This window comes from Mesoplodon densirostris, chromosome 7 (assembly GCF_025265405.1).
Source record: "Mesoplodon densirostris isolate mMesDen1 chromosome 7, mMesDen1 primary haplotype, whole genome shotgun sequence".
Taxonomy (NCBI): domain Eukaryota; kingdom Metazoa; phylum Chordata; class Mammalia; order Artiodactyla; family Ziphiidae; genus Mesoplodon; species Mesoplodon densirostris.
The window spans coordinates 120,733,384-120,750,291 of record NC_082667.1 but is presented as its reverse complement, the minus strand read 5'-3'; the positions used below and the strand labels follow the sequence as shown (position 1 = coordinate 120,750,291).

Below are 16,908 nucleotides of genomic sequence, written 5' to 3'. Positions count from 1 at the left end.
TGATAGAATTCACCTGTGAAGCCATCTGGTCCTGGACTTTTGTTTGTTGGAAGATTTTTTTTTTTTTCGGTACGCGAGCCTCTCACTGCTGTGGCCTCTCCCGTTGTGGAGCACAGGCTCCGGATGCGCAGGCTCAGCAGCCATGGCTCACGGGCCCAGCTGCTCCACGGCATGCGGGATCTTCCCGGACCGGGGCACTAACCTGCATCCCCTGCATCGGCAGGCGGACGGACTCTCAACCACTGCGCCACCAGGGAAGCCCTCTACGTATTTTTTGATTTCCTCTTTGATTTCTTCAGTGAACTCTTGGTTATTTAGTAACATATTGTTTAGCCTCCATGTGTTTGTGTTTTTTACGTTTTTTCCCCCTGTAATTCATTTCTAATCTCATAGCGTTGTGGTCAGAAGAGATGCTTGATACGATTTCACTTTTCTTAAATTTACTGAGGCTTGATTTGCGACCCAAGATGTGATCTATCCTGGAGAATGTTCCGTGAACACTTGAGAAGAAAGTGTACTCTGCTGCTTTTGGATGGAATGCCGTATAAATATCAATTAAATCTATCTGTTCTAGTGTGTCATTTAAAGCTTGTGTTTCCTTATTAATTTTATGTCTGGATGACCTGTCCATTGGTGTAAGTGAGGTGTTAAAGTCCCCCACTATTATTGTGTTACAGTAGATTTCGTCTTTTAGAGCTGTTACCAGTTGCCTAATGTATTGAGGTGCTTCTGTGTTGGGTGTATATATATTTATAATTGTTATATCTTCTTCTTGGATTGATCCCTTGATTATTATGTAGTGTCCTTCCTTGTGTCTTGTAACATTCTTTATTTTAAAGTTTATTTTATCTGATATGAGTATTGCTACTCCAGCTTTCTTTTGATTTCCATTTGCATGGAATATCTTTTTCTGTCCCCTCACTTTCAGTCTGTATGTGTCCCTAGGTCTGAAGTGGGTCTCTTGTAGACAGCATATATGTGGGTCTTTTTTTGGTATCCATTCAGCAATCCTGTGTCTTTTGGTTGGAGCATTTAATCCCGTTACGTTTAAGGTAATTATCGATATGTATGTTCCTATGACCATTTTCTTAATTGTTTTTAGTTTGTTTTTGTAGGTCCTTTTCTTCTCTTTTGTTTCCCACTTAGAGAAGTTCCTTTAGCATTTGTTGTAGAGCTGGTTTGGTGGTGCTGAATTCTCTTAGTTTTTGCTTGTGTGTAAAGCTTTTGATTTCTCCATCAAGTCTGAATGAGATCCTTGCAGGGTACAGTAATCTTTGTTGTAGGTTCTTCCCTTTAATCACTTTAAGTGTATCATGCCACTCCCTTCTGGCTTGTAGAGTTTCTGCTGAGAAATCAGCTGTTAACCTTATGGGAGTTCCCTTGTATGTTATTTGTCATTTTTCCCTTGCTGCTTTCAATAATTTTTCTTTGTCTTTAATTTACTATTTTCATCAACATTTACTTATTATCAGCTATGTACTGGAGCAGGCAAAATGAAAATATGAAATATTTAAGAAAAGGAACAACTAGGGAACCATAGGATTATAATAGGATATCCAAGCAGCTTTTGCTTAAGATCGTACTTGGTGGTCTAGAGGATATAGTCTTTAGAAGTTTCTTTGCCTCCAGCTGTGAATTATCTTTGTTATGACATTGTCTACGCTAAACTTGAGGGCTGACAAAAATTGTTTGATTCTTACAAATTATTTAGTAGCTGACGGATTTTGTAACTCTCTGGTTAACTGTGGTCTTCATCTTGTGTGATTCTTTTCATAAATACAATTTTTTAGGTCTTATAGTATCTAGAAGTTTTCAATCTTAAAGTGAATTTCAGCTCTAGATCTTTTTGACAAAGGTTCAAGCTCTCAGTTCCAAACATCAGAGAACTATGTTGAATTTAAATGGCTAAGTGAGTCTCCCATTCACCCAACATAATGCCTAGCATAATTACATAAAGGACTCCAAGAAATGAGAGAACTCATCAATAATAATAAAACACAACAGCAGTAGCAGCTAAATTTGCGTGCTTTATATATGCCACATACTACTTTAATATACATATAATTTCATTTATTTCTCACAACAACTTGAGAAAGGTACTGTTATCTCCATTTTACAGAAAAGAAGGTGTGCTAGTATATGTGGACAAGTGGGATTTTATATTTGATTTATTTTGTTTGCATTGCCAGTGGAAAATTCAGTTGATTCCTTTTAGGAAGCAGTTAGCAGTGGGGAACTGGGACTTGGGGAGTAGGGAATAGGGGTGGCCAGAGATGTTAAGAATATAGATTTGTAATCATGTCTACAGAAATGGTAGATAAAGCCTGAAGTGAATGAAACTGTCATGGGAGAATGTAGGTTTGTGTGTGCTCTTAGTGTGGGTGGGTCTGGAGCTGAATACTCTTCATTTTAAGAGTCACTTTATTCCTTAAAAAAATTATATATGCCCATTGTAAAAAACCTGGTGGTATGGAGGGTATATCTAAAATCTTACTACTCAAAAGTAACTCATTAATATTCAGGAAGATCAATCTAGACTTCTTTTTATACATATTTGTAGGTAGTTAGAAATAATTTTGGAAATTACTATTTACTGAACAGTGTATTTTATTTCATACCATGACTGTCTTTAACAGTCCCAGTCCCTCAGTTGTTTGTTTGTGATATTGAGTTCCTACAACTGTAGCCCTGTATAGGGCTAGGAGGAGGTACACTCTCGGTATGTTGCAAGAGCTTGCCTGGAGGGGCAGTGATCAAGGGAGGTGACAGGAATGTGACACATGGTGGAACTAGTTGGCCTCAGGGTTCCAAGTAGAGCTGTGGTATGGTAGGTTAACGATGACTGCACATTCTTTGCTGCTCTTTAAAGGAGGCATTTAAATTACACTAAGAAAAACTTTTGTCTGTCACATCATTAGAAACAGTTACTTCTGGTAGCACTTAGTGAATTTAAGTGGTATTTCAGGGTTAGTTCGTATTATTAATATTCTAAAAGCTAGATTGCTACTATTGCAATTCCTGTATTTAAGGTATATTGCATAGATATATTTCCAAGATTCTATTATTCATATATAGAAAATGTAAAATTAAACTCTGTAAAGAAATACTTTATGAACTTAATGGTGTCCAATTATTTCCACTTCTATCATGCTGTTACATGCTCCCTTCAGAGTAGGGAAGAGTTTGATCTTGTTGACTAGCTATAAATGGGGAGAATGTGCTTACAGCTTAAGAAGTAAACAACTTGGTTTAGGTATTGATATTTGATGGGGTTGGTTATCTGAAAGTCAAATCTTAAGATAGTAATCTCAACTAGTATAACTGGCAAGTGGAACCTGCATCTTTCAAAACTTAAGTTTTCCGCCCAGAATTAATTCTACAGACATTTTATGTGCAGGTGATTGTAGGAAATGAAGATGACAAAAAACAGTCCCTGCCCTGGAATTTATATAGTCTGAGAGGTGAGAGAAGAAATTTGTACAAACAAGGTAGAATGACAGTTGCCTGAAAAACTACAAAATGCTGTGGGGTCTCCAAGAGGGAAAAATCTATTTAAAAAAAAAATTGTGTGTGTATGTCTTGTAAGTTTTTGGGAAAAAAATTTCAGGAAGTGTGGCATTTGAGTTGGATTTTAGAGAGGTGGCTTGGTGTCAACAGATTGAGGCTGGCTTGATGGATTAATGTGAGAACAATACAGGTGGAATAGTATGGAACATATTTGGAAAATGGCCAGTAGTGTGTGTTGGCAGTAATGTGGGGAATGAGGAGGATTAATTGGAGATGATGTTAGGGCTAATGTGCGAAGGAGTTTGTACTCTATTTTGTAGGCGTTTGAAAACACTTGGAGGTATTTTATTTGAGCAGGAACTGATATCATTCAATTTGTATTTTAGGAAGGTTTCCTAGATGGACTAAGAGATAGTTAATGGTAGGTAGGAGCATGAACTGTGGAGCCTTCAGTATGCGGACACCTCCTGGCTCTGTCACTCTTGGTAATCTGATCAAACGCGGGTTTACTCATCTGCAAAGTGGTGGTAATGATAGTACTTAGAGAGCTGTTGTGATAAATAAATGACATTATGCAGTAGAGTGCTTACTACAGGTCTTAACACAGAGTAAATGCTCACAAAAAATATTTGCTACAGAAGAATATGATTTTGGAAAAGGGCAAAAGCTAGAGGTAGAAAGAACACACAGGAAAGAGGAAAGTCAGTGTGTACTAACCAACAAGGTATATAATATGCCGGGGCTTTTAAAAATTATGGAGATAACATTTTATTGCACTATTGAAAAGTCTTAATTGTGTTTGTTAGATATATGTGTGCATGTGTTTAAAATAAGTTCTCTGAAAAGGCAGCTGGTTATATTAAATCTCACCTGTCTTTTTTTTTTTTTTTTTTTTGCGGTATGCGGGCCTCTCACTGCTGTGGCCTCCCCCGTCGCGGAGCACAGGCTCCGGACGCGCAGGCTCCGGACGCGCAGGCTCAGCGGCCATGGCCCACGGGCCCAGCCGCTCCGCGGCATATGGGATCCTCCCAGACCGGGGCACGAACCCGTATCCCCTGCATCGGCAGGCGGACTCTCAACCACTTGCGCCACCAGGGAGGCCCTCACCTGTCTTTATATCAGAGTGACATTAAGCCTGCATGAACGCACGGGTTAGTAACTTTTGTAGATACGTGGTGTTGGCGGAACAGGAGATGATTAGTAAACCCAGCTGCCTGGGAAGTCATTGATTGAAGAAAGACCATCGCTGAAGTTTTCACTCAGTGCTTCCTCACTGTGCAGCTTTTTTTCTTACTGGGTCATGAGAAATGAGAAGAGGGTGGAAAAGAAAGGACATGAAAGGGCAAAGGCTCCATTACTTGGCTTTGTTGTTAGGAGTTATTCCTGAGAGGGTATAAAAGTTAGAAGGAAGAATCCTTTAATATAAAGGTGCTCTGTGTCCTCAAAGGGACTGTGAATAAATTCCGTGATTGTTTGGCCTTAAGATGAGAGATTCAGGGTGAATTGATTTTACCTAAGCTTATGGGAAGAGTTAGGATTAGTCAGAACTGTGATTGAGAAAATTGAAAATTACCTTGAAACATCAAAGTCTTTGGGGTCAAATGTGACTCTGCTTTTTCTCCAGCTCATACCCACTATATCAGCAAACTCTGTTGTCCCTACCCTCAAAATAGATCTTGGCTTGGGGCATTTCTCACTTCCTCCATTGCTCCCACTCTAGCTCAAAATCACCATTACCTCCTTGACTAGACCAAGGCAACAGCCCTAAACTGGTCTCCTTGTTTGATTTGTGTCCAGCTCAGAACTAGTCTTTATGTAGAAGCTGGGTTAAACCTCTTTAATATAAGCAAGGCCATATTCCTGTTTCACAGAAACCTTAGTAGATTCCTATTTCAGGTGTTCTTAGTACAACTTGGAAAGCCCTGCAAGGTCTGACCCTATTTCTGGAGCCTTTTCTCCTGTCATTCCACTGATACTCTATTGCACACCCTAGCCATCAAGCTGCTCTTGCCCCAGGGTCTTTGCACTTGTGGATCCCCCTGCCCAGATGGGCTTTCCACAGGTACCCACGTAATTCACTCCATTTATTCAGGTCTCTGTTCACAGGTCACCTCCTCACAGAGGCTTCTCTGGTTATCTAGTGTAAAGCAGGCATTCTCCGTTCCCTTTAACAGGCTTTATGCACTTATCGCTACCCAACAAATACATCTTTTAAGAACATTTGTCTTCCCCATTAGGATGTAAACTCCAAGAGAGCAGGGATTTTGTTTTTTGGAGTATTCCTACCAGCTAGGACTTAGTAAATGGCCAGTAAATATTAGTTTAATGGATGAGAATGATTTATAAGCAAAAGGGGATTTATATTTCTTTAAATCTTAAATTTACTATTTTCATCAACATTTACTTATTATCAGCTATGTACTGGAGCAGGCAAAATGAAAATATGAAATATTTAAGAAAAGGAACAACTAGGGAACCATAGGATTATAATGGGATATCCAAGCAGCTTTTGCTTAAGATCGTACTTGGTGGTCTAGAGGATATAGTCTTTAGAAGTTTCTTTGCCTCTAGCTGTGAATTATCTTTCTTATGACATTGTCTATGCTAAACTTGAGGGCTGACAAAAATTGTTTGATTCTTACAAATTATTTAGTAGCTGACGGATTTTGTAACTCTCTGGTTAACAGTGTGGTCTTCATCTTGTGTGATTCTTTTCAGAAATACAATTTTTTAGGTCTTATAGTATCTAGAAGTTTTCAATCTTAAAGTGAATTTCAGCTCTAGATCTTTTTGACAAAGGTTCAGGCTCTCAGTTCTAAACATCAGAGAACTATGTTGAATTTAAATGGCTAAGTGAGGGACTTCCCTGGTGGGGCAGTGGTTAAGAATCCGCCTGCCAGTGCAGGGGACACAGGTTCGAGCCCTGGTCTGGGAAGATCCCACATGCCATGGAGCAACTAAGCCTGTGCGCTGCAACTACTGAGCCTGTGCTCTAGAGCCCGCGAGCCACAACTACTGAGCCCATGTGCCGCAACTACTGAAGCCCGCGTGCCTAGAGCTCATGCTCTGCGACAAGAGAAGCCCCTGCAATGAGAACTCTGCACACCACAATGAAGAGTAGCCCCTGCTCGCCGCAACTAGAGAAAGGCTGTGTGCTGTAACGAAGACCCAGCGCAGCCGAAAATAATAAAATGCATAAACTTATAAAAATAAATAAATGAATGAATGAATGGCTAAGTGAAAAACAAACGTTGCAAACACCAGAATGCTCTTTGGGATCATTAGGAAACCCAGCATGCCTTAGTGTATAAAACTAATGTAAGTCATACTTAAATTTGAATTCTTTCTTACTAGTATTATAATTTTGCACAAGTTTTTAAACCTTTCTTGAGCCTGTTTACCTAATGAGTAAAATGGGTATAAAATTATCTAGCTACCATACGGGGTAGATGTATGAATTAAGAAGATATTTGTATCATATAGTTTGTACATAATAAATGGTAGATAATATTATATAATAGTATATGCATGGGTTGCTGTGATTGCATAGGTTTTTGTATTTTGATAGTTGTGATGTTTCTAATTTTCCAAAGGTATTCGACAGTATTAACTAACATATTTTAAATCTATCCAGTTGTCATGAAATCCAGTCAATTTGTTTTACGCTTTTTATTTTAAAAAGCAGGTGTATTTTGAATTAATGTGTTATTTAAAATAGTATTAGATAGGGAGGGTGGGAGAGAGATGCAAGCGGGAGTAGATATGGGGATATATGTATATGTATAGCTGATTCACTTTGTTATACAGCAGAAACTAACACACCATTGTAAAGCAATTATACTCCAATAAAGATGTTAAAGAAAAATAAAAAATAATATAGTATTAGAAGTTATGAACATGAGAAAGTGACATAATTTCTGCTTTTAGATATTAAAACATTTTTAGGATCAATATTTTTGAAGCTCTGTAACTGTTTTTTTTTTTTTAAGTATATTTATTTATTTATTTACTTGGCACAACCAATTCCGGTTCCAGGTCAGAAGAATACTGATCAATAGATTAAAACGCGGCCAAGAAAAATCAAGAAAGATGGAAAGGAAAGCGCTGAGGAAATGGACAGACATGTTGAACGCAGGCGTTCAGGGTCTCCAAGGAGATCACTGAGTCCACGGAGGTCCCCAAGAAGATCCAGAAGTAGAAACCATCGTCGGGAGGGCCATGGGTCTTCTAGTTTTGACTGAGAATTAGAAAGAGAGAAAGAACGCCGGCGACCAGTGCGTGAAGCCAAAGAAAGGGAAAAAGAAAGGCGAAGATCCTGAAATATTGATCGGGGGCTGGAAGGCAGGCATAGCAGGAGTAGGGAAAGACATAGAAGCCGTAGTCGAAGTCGTGATAGGAAAGGGGATAGAAGGGACAGGGATTGGGAAAGAGAGAAAAAAAATGAGAGAGGTAGAAGATGAGATTGTGACTATGATAAGGAAAGAGGTAATGACTGAGAAAAGGAGAGGTCAAGAGAACGGTCCAAGGAACGGAGACGTAGGGGTGAGGTAGAAGAAAAGAAATATAAAGAAGACAAAGATGGTAGGCGGCACAGAGATGACAAAAAAGATTCCAAGAAAGGAAGCGTAGGAGTAGGAGTAGAAATGTGGGGAAGCGAAGTGGAAGCAGTAGCAAAGAGAAATCAAGTAAACATAAAAATGAAAGTAAAGAAAAACAGAGTAGAAGTGGCAGTCAAGGAAGAACTGACAGTGTTGAAAAATCAAGAAAACGGGAGCATAGCCCCAGCAAAGAAAAATCTAGGAAGCGTAGCAGAAGCAAAGAACGTTCCCACAAACGAGATCACTGAGATCAGTGATAGTAGGGACCAGTCTGACAAACACGATCGCTGAAGGAGCCAAAGTATAGGAGCAGAGAGCCAAGAAAGACAACATAAAAGCAAAGAGGAGAGTGTGAAATTTTTTTGTAAAAGTGGATCACATTGAATCCTATAAATGTTGGATTAAATCTGCTTTTTTTTTCCCTCCCAAGTTGAGATGGTGCAGTAGTTACACACTCTTCAAGCTCCCTGTAGGCTGCATTTTCATTTCCTCTTTTGTGTAGGGAAGTGCCTTTGTAATCCCATTTATTGCATTGATGTTTTCACCCAACTGAGTTTGATACATGATGCACAGATTATTCTTGCATTTTATTGTTTAATTGTTTTTGAGTTGTACAGTCTGTACATATGTCCTGAAAATGTGTTTTAATTCCTTTGGCATGGTTGCCATGTTGGTCAAATTTGTATAAGGCAATAAACTGCCACTAATTCTATTTTTGTTTTGTAGGTGTGGGATTATGGTTTATGTACTGAAGTTAGCATGGCTGTGCTTTTCATAATAGAATGCTAAAAACTTTGAAAACGGATCTTGGATGTCTATTATAGGAGAATTACATGCTTTCAGTGTACATGAAGGCAGCAGTTGTAGGATTCACATTCTTGTCCACTGTATATTATCTTGGAAGGCTCTTGTTAATATGTCAAACCTAATATTCTCCACAGTTAACTTTAGAGAGAATTTAGGAGAAGTCAGTTTCTGATGCAAAGGTTTCAGTTAGGCTGTGATTTGATCAAAAGTCCTTTTAGCATTCTACCTCAAAGGGACACTGTTAGTATGACTAAAATTTATTCACTAAGTTTTCCTTTTTTATTTGAAAAAATACATGACATGTAATCCTTTTCTTGAATTTTTCAGATTTCAAAGTACTATATAAAAGGAGAAATTAATGTCTAAAGCCTAGCATTCTTGCAGCAACCCTATACTAATGTGAAATTGGGAGAGGGTGGGGCAGATGAGTAGAGGAATAGATGTAAGCCTCAAGCTTCCAAAGCATTTTTATAAATGGAAAATACTTAAATTATGAAACAGCTTGACATAGTGTCCTTTTTTTAAATTGAAAACTTTTTTTATTGATAATGAAGATTGCTGTTTGAGGTTTTAAACTTAATCTAGAACAGAGAAGTGTTTAAAGTAATGCTATGCTGCATTATTTAAGATTATCAGCAAATTATTTGATAGATTATTCTTATGACTTGTATTCTGATTACAGAGAAGGATCATGAGTGTGGAATAAATACTGGATTAAATCCTTTAAAAAAAAATAAAATTACACTATGGATGTACCTGGTCATCTCATTGATGTTAGTGTAGGACCAGTGCACAGTATGGCTCAGTAAAATAAAATTACATATTGAAGTTTTCAAGGAGCAGATTCCAGCTTTATTAGATAATCTTTTGATGCTTCTACAAGCTTTTTATGGTTAACATTTTGTGGTGTAGTTCTATTCCTTAGATGCTTTTTTAGTCTTCCATCTCTCAGGTGAGATAATTAGCTTCATTCCATGAAATACGGATTTTAATGAACCTATAGGCAACAATAAGAAAAACATTATTTCTCCTGAGTCCTCTGAATATGAATTAAGAAGGCAATAATATGTACCTAATAGACTTATAAAAACAGTGCTGCAGTAATGACTGATTTTAAAAAATCCAGTTATATACAGTTCATTTGTTATAACAGTTCTGGCAATATTCTGGTCATTACCTATAGAATATATTTGACTTAGAAACTCCTTCTGAGTCTTCATACGCTACCCCCCTCTCCTCTCCAGCTGTGTAGAGAAATATAAAAATATATGGTTAAGCAGAGTCAGTGGGTGAGAAAATGGAAGAGACACTCAGGAATTAGGCAGTTAACTTGAAAGTTGCTTTAGAATAAGCTGAATGTGCTGTGTAGGAATTTTGCAAATTGTCATTAAGATTTGTGCAAATGTACATGCAAATACTGGGTTCTTCTGATAGTTTGCTCTTTCAGGTACTGTACACGGGGGTATACTGCTGGAGGCTACTGCAACAGAAGTACCGTTTGAGCTATAGTCTTGTACAAAAATAGAGAACTGGAGAGTAGTAGCAGGGAAAGCAGTCCAGCAGGGAGCAACCAGTCTTTGCTTATAGGAAGTCATTCGACAAAACTTGGCTAAAAAACAGGTTGCAACTGCAACCTGCCTGCTTTATCTGTGTGAAATGATTTATCATTCTTTTATTTGATGTCTGCATATACAAATATAAAGGTGGTCGGTCACCAGTGGTCACCTGTTCTCCATAGCAACTTACAGATTGTGTGTGAATGTCAGCAGTTATTCACCAGGCAGCGGCATGAAAAGGCTGGACTCAAAGGTGTCATCTTTAAAGGAACCTCAGGTAGTAAGCATGGAAACTTTGTCCATTATAGCAAATCAGCAAAAGGTTATATTATTTTTTCAATTTGTGCATTAATACCTGCTGAATATTACATACACTGTACTGTCAAGTACAATAAATAAATGTCATCACCATTTAGTGGTAATTCAAACCTAGCAAGAACTGATAACCAAAATCAGGAATATTTTGAAATACACTAGCCATTTTAGTTGATCTGTTATCTTAACTGCTTTCAAATTAAATGCATATTTCTGGGAGAAAAAAACAATAAGGATCTGTAAGTAGAACCCTATTTTATTATTTGTATACATTTTTACTGAACTGGAATAAAACCAGCGATGGTAGGTTAGTAAGTCACAAACACTCTGTCGAGGTACAGCTGATGTCAGATGTGAGTTAAGTAGCTCTAAATGTCTTTGAAATTTCATATCTGTCTTAAGAATTCACATGACTTTTACAATGCCCACACCATAATATATTTATGTTTATATAAATATAACAATGTTTAAAATTACCCCTCCCCAGAAGATGTGCCGTTTTAACTTTTTGTATTCCTTGGCACTTGTTATAGTACTTCCATTTTGAAAAGTAATGTGAAGATGGTAGGTTTTTGATTTAATTATCTGTTTTAAAATTTATTAGTTTGAAATGTCCCTCACGAGGAAGTACAATCACCATTTCACTTTTGAAGTCTGTGGTTGGGTGTACAGGCAGATACAGGTCATTTTAGATAAAAATACTCTTATCTAACACTAAAGAAAAACCCCACAATTATTATCAAAAAAGAAAATAAGGCCAGTTTTTAATATCCAGTTAGAAAGGTGAACTATCTTACTAGTGATTCAAAAGATGGACATGAATTGATACTGGTTGTTGCTACACTTTTGGTAATAATAGATATAAATCTTTTTCAAGCAGAAGAAAATGTAAATAAAAGGAGAAATAAGCCAATCTTATTTATATGTAGGTAAGATATATAGCATTCAGGGAACTTCCCTGGTGGCCCAGTGGCTAAGACTCTGCATTCCCAGTGCAGGGGGCCTGGGTTTGATCCCTGGTCAGGGAGCTAGATCCCACATGCTGCAACTAAAGATCCCGCGTGCCTCAACTGAGACCCGGTGCAGCCAAATAAATAAATTAATAAGTATTAAAAAAAAAGTTATATAGCATTCAGAACATGAAAAGAGTTGTTAAAAAGAGCTTCAAATAAGATCTGTCAGAACCACTGAACAGTGCACTCTTTGTGAACGATATTTTCATCATCTGGATTGCGAGTGTACACAGTTAAGATAAGAATAGCTATCTTGGAGTAGTTTCTCTTTGAAAAATGCCAGTGCTCTTCAGAATGTATTTATTTTCCATTATAGTCTTCTTCTATGATTTTAAAATTTTAGAATTTATTTTTTGAATAACACATTCAGATGTTCAAAATTGAAAGGAAATAGCAGAGTTTATAATAATATTCACTCCTTGTGTCTCCATCTAGAGATATTTTAAGCATCTGCAAGTATGAGTATAGTTATTTTACATGTATGTGTTTTTCTTCTCCCTCCTTTAAGCAGAAATTCTAACCTACTGTATGTATTGTTCTGTACCTTGAAAACTTTTTTTTTTTTTTTTTACATAATTCTGTATCATTATGTAAAGTGGTTCTTTACCTCATGGTTCTTTTCTTAGGACTGCCTGGTATTTTCTTGAATGGCTGTATCCCATTTTTTTTAACCAGCGCCTGTTATACTTTCAGATTGTTGCCTTATTGTCTTGACTCCATAAATATTTCAGTGTTGAAAATCATTTGTTTTGTACTTACAGGCAGAAATGTTTCGGAGTTATGAAAAGAATAAAGACTACTGGGAGCTGGGTGAGGAAGGGTGGTCCTCAGCTAGTATTTGATTGTTAAAGAGTTCATTTAAGGACTTTTAAAATCTGCTTTCATTCATGTCTGTACATAAATGATAGCATTCTACAGAAAGGGCTTAAAAAAAACTTGAACAGCCCCAGGCAACATTCAGGCATCCACTGGGAGAACCTTGTGTCATATAGAGCTAGAGATCTGGGTTTTTATTTCCATTAAATTGGGACTGTGGGCAAGCCCGAAATTCTGAACTGACTCTATCTTTTTTACTTTACTTTCTTTATATTGTTTTGTAATAATAATAATAATAAACCCCTAGTTGTAAACAGTTTAGGCAGTGGTTCCTATATTCATTCTCTTGCTTTCCTTTTAATATAGTTTTATTGCATCTATATATTCCTAAGAATGTTTTATTTTTAAAAACCTAGCTTTAAATTTTATAAAACGATTATGATGCTCTGTCTAATCTCTAGAATTTCTTCCATTTAATATTACATTGCTAAAATTCATCTATATTATTGTCACTAAAATGTATCCATCTTATAATGTATGTATGTCTCATTCTATGATTATGACTACAATTTATTTATCCAGTTTTCTGTTTGTGGACATTTGAGTTGTTTCCCAGACTTTGTTATTGTGAACCGTGCTTCTAAGAATATTTTTGTACTTGTTTTCTGTTGTGCTTGTGCAAGAGTTTCTCTCAGGTATAGAAACTAGGTATGTGTATAGCTAGGAAATTAGGAAATCCTCAGGTATGTACCTAGGACATCAGTTGCTAGGCATATGTGAATGTTCCACTTCAGGAAGTAATGCCAGACTGTTTACCAAAGTGCTTGTGCTGCATGCAACAATTAAGTTCCTATTTCTGAGCTGTGCGTACAAATTGGGTTCCTGCTCTCACGGGAATTATGTTCTAGTTAAATAAGTACAAGAAGATAATTTCAGAATTGGTTCAGTCTCATGCAAAGGATAGATAGTGTTGGGAGCTGGGCGATGGATGGCCTTGAGCCAGTTTCTAATCATTAGGAGCAGAGTGATGGCAAGTGATTAGGAGGGTTTGTTTTAGCCGCAGAAGGCCTGGGGTGGGGTGGTCATTTGAGGTGAGACCTGGCTGAGGCGGCAGCTGGGTCCAAATCAGGGACCCCACGAGCAGAGAGTGCAGAGGCACTGGGGAAGGGACGAACAGGGTATGCAGCAGGTGCAAAAAAGCTACTCTGGTTGGAAAGCAGTGGACCAGGAGGGAAGTGAGAGGTCAGCAGGGCCGGAGCATGACAGGGCAGTGAAGAGCCAGTAGAAATTTAAATAGATGAGTGATGTGAGCTTATTTAGATTAAAAAAATATATATATTTATTTATATTTATTTTGGCTGCTCCAGGTCTTAGTTGTGGCACGCTGGATCTTTTAGTTGCGGCATGCAGACTTCTTGGTTGCAGCATGCGAACTCTTAGTTGTGGCATGCATGCGGGATCTAGTTCCCTGACCAGGGATCGAACCTGGACCCCCTGCATTGGGAGTGTGGAGTCTTACCCACTGGACCGCCAGGGAAGTCCCGCTTATTTATATTTTGAAAATATTACTCTCACTACCATTTTGGTAATGAATACCAGATCATGATGTGCAGGAATGGAAAAAGAGAGATGGATTAGAAGCAACTGCTCATCCAGTTGAAAGATGATGATGGCTTAGACTAAGGTAGCAGTGTAGAGGAGAGAAATAGTGAGATTCAGGATATGTCTTACAGATAAAGTGACAGTATTTGCTGATAAATTAGTTTTGGATTTTTAGGGAGATATAAGCTTTTAATTTCTAAAACATGGTCTTTAAAACCAGTATGTTATTAATTTAGAAGCTTTGTCTCTGCTCTAAATAACATACTCAATGGTTTTAGTAGAGTTAATTGATTTTCACTCATCACTTGAATCTGTTTTCTGGGATGTTGCATATGTTTGCTGCACAGATGTTAAAACTGGTTCCTGGGTCTAGCTCCAGACCTTTCCTGTACACTTCTATCACTGCAGTCCCTTTTCTGGCCTCTATCTGGGGACACCTGTCCTTGTTCCACCAGCCATTTCTTGTTCTCTGTTCTGCATTCTTTTTTAAAAAATTTTTAAAATTTTTGTCTGCGTTGGGTCTTCGTTGCTGTGCCCAGGCTTTCTCTAGTTGCATCGAGTGGGGGCTGCTCTTTGTTTCAGTGTGTGGGCTTCTCATTGTGGTGGCTTCTCTTGTTGTGGAGCATGGGCTCTAGGCACGCGGGCTCAGTAGTCGTGGCTCGTGGGCTCTAGAGCGCAGTCTCAGTAGTTGTGGCGCATGGGCTTAGTTGCTCCGCGGCATGTGGGATCTTCCCAGATCAGGGCTTGAACCATGTCCCCTGCGTTGGCAGGCGGATTCTTTTTTTTTTTTTTTTTTTTTGCGGTACGCGGGTCTCTCACTGTTGTGGCCTCCCTCGTTGTGGAGCACAGACTCCGGACGCGCAGGCTTAGCGGCCATGGCTCACGGGCCCAGCCGCTCCGCAGCATGTGGGATCCTCCCGGACCGGGGCACGAACCCGTGTCCCCTGCATCGGCAGGCAGACTCTCAACCACTGCGCCACCAGGGAAGCCCCGGCAGGCGGATTCTTAACCACTGCGCCACCAGGGAAGCCCCTGTTCTGCATTCTTGCTGTCACACTTACTTTGCAGGGATATGCAGAAGCTGCATCATTTGGATTAGGGCCATGACATCCAAACCTGAAACTGTGGTTGGTAGGTTGGGTCAGAACAGCCTGAGGCCTTGGAGATTTGGACTGAGGAAAGTAGTTGAGTCTTAACTGTCAGAATTTCTGCAGAATCCAATTACTTTTGTTTCTGTGAAATTAGAATTGATAAGATACAGCTGATTTGATGTTAGGTTCAAACACATCTTTTAATGTAGCCTTTACATTTTAATCAGATTAGTTTTTGTAAATCACATCATGTTGTACTTATGCTCAGAAATTCTGTAATTGTTTGTGACTGGAGACTCTGTACTCCAATAATATCACTTATTCCTGCTTCTCTTTTTATATTATTACCACACAGGGCTGGTTTTCTCTTATTTGAAGACCAAGTTCAATGGTACTTTTTACCCACACACCTGCATTTGTGTCCATGGTGCCCTGTCACTTTACCAGTCCTTTAATTCCAGCTGATAACAGCAAAAGTGGTACAGACCTACTTTTGCTACAGATGATGGAAGTTTCAGGATAGGTTATATATATCTACACATATAGCATCTAAGGGTAGGGGCTCAAGCAAGAGCTCAGGGAGGGGCACAGGAAGTGTGGACTGAGATTCTACAGAGCAAGGAAAGTCATGGCAGGTACCATGTTGGGTAGCTAGTTGAATTGGTAGGGGAATGTCTGGAAGGGGAGATTGTATTGGTGTCTGGTGGCTGCTGTAACAAATGACCACAAACCTGGTGGCTTAGAGCTGTAGAAATTTATTCCCTCACGGTTCTAGAGGGCAGAAGTCTGAAATCAAGGTGGCAACAGGGTCATACTCCCTCCACAGGTTGTAGGATCCTTTAGCTCTTCCAGGTTTTGGTAGCTCCAGGCTTCCTTGGCTTGTGGCCACATCACTCTTGTCACTGCCTCCATCTTTACATGGTCTTCTCCTTTGTGTCTTAATCTCCTCTTCTGTCTCAGAAGGAAACTTATAACAGGATTTAGGGCCCACTGGAAATACAGGATGATTTCATCTCAAGATCTTTAACTTCAAAGGTCTTTTTTCTAAATGATGCAACATTCACTGCATGTGAATATTAGGACATGAACATATCTTTTTGGGGACCACCATTCAACCCACTACAGTGATCAAAACCTGTGAAGTCCTACTTTAAACCTAGAAAACTAAGGTAATGATCAAGTGGGGAATCAAAGATAGAAACAACTACCTTTGGGTTTTGTTTGTTTGTTTTTCCCAGAACACAGTTATCCTGACAGAGCCTCCCCTTTAAAGAAGCATAAAATTCATAAAGCATAAAGTTCATATGCTGAGTAGGTCTCCCCATTCTACTCTGGAGAGGGGGTTTAGTTTGTATAAAAGTGGCCAGATTCATTCAGGTAGAAGATTAAAAATAAATGTTTTTCTTTTTTGAACAGCTAGTATGGAGATCTTTGGGAAGAATTTCCTAGAATACTGTATATGTATATATATGTATATACATATTATATATTTACCATTCTTTCTGCAGATATTTCAATTATATTTATTTTTCTCCACTTCGTAAAAGGTTTCAAAACATAAAGTACAGAGAATCACAGCACTTATGTGCCCATCATCTAAACT

At 38.5% G+C, this 16,908-nt stretch overlaps 1 protein-coding gene and 1 pseudogene across 3 annotated transcripts in view; both read left to right on the top strand.

The window, feature by feature from the left end:
- LOC132494274 (pre-mRNA-splicing factor 38B-like) overlaps positions 1-8,489 on the top strand; it is a 36,520-nt pseudogene extending 28,031 nt beyond the window's left edge.
- ARHGAP32 (Rho GTPase activating protein 32) overlaps positions 1-16,908 on the top strand; it is a 267,544-nt gene that overhangs the window by 37,079 nt on the left and 213,557 nt on the right. The window lies entirely within an intron of this gene.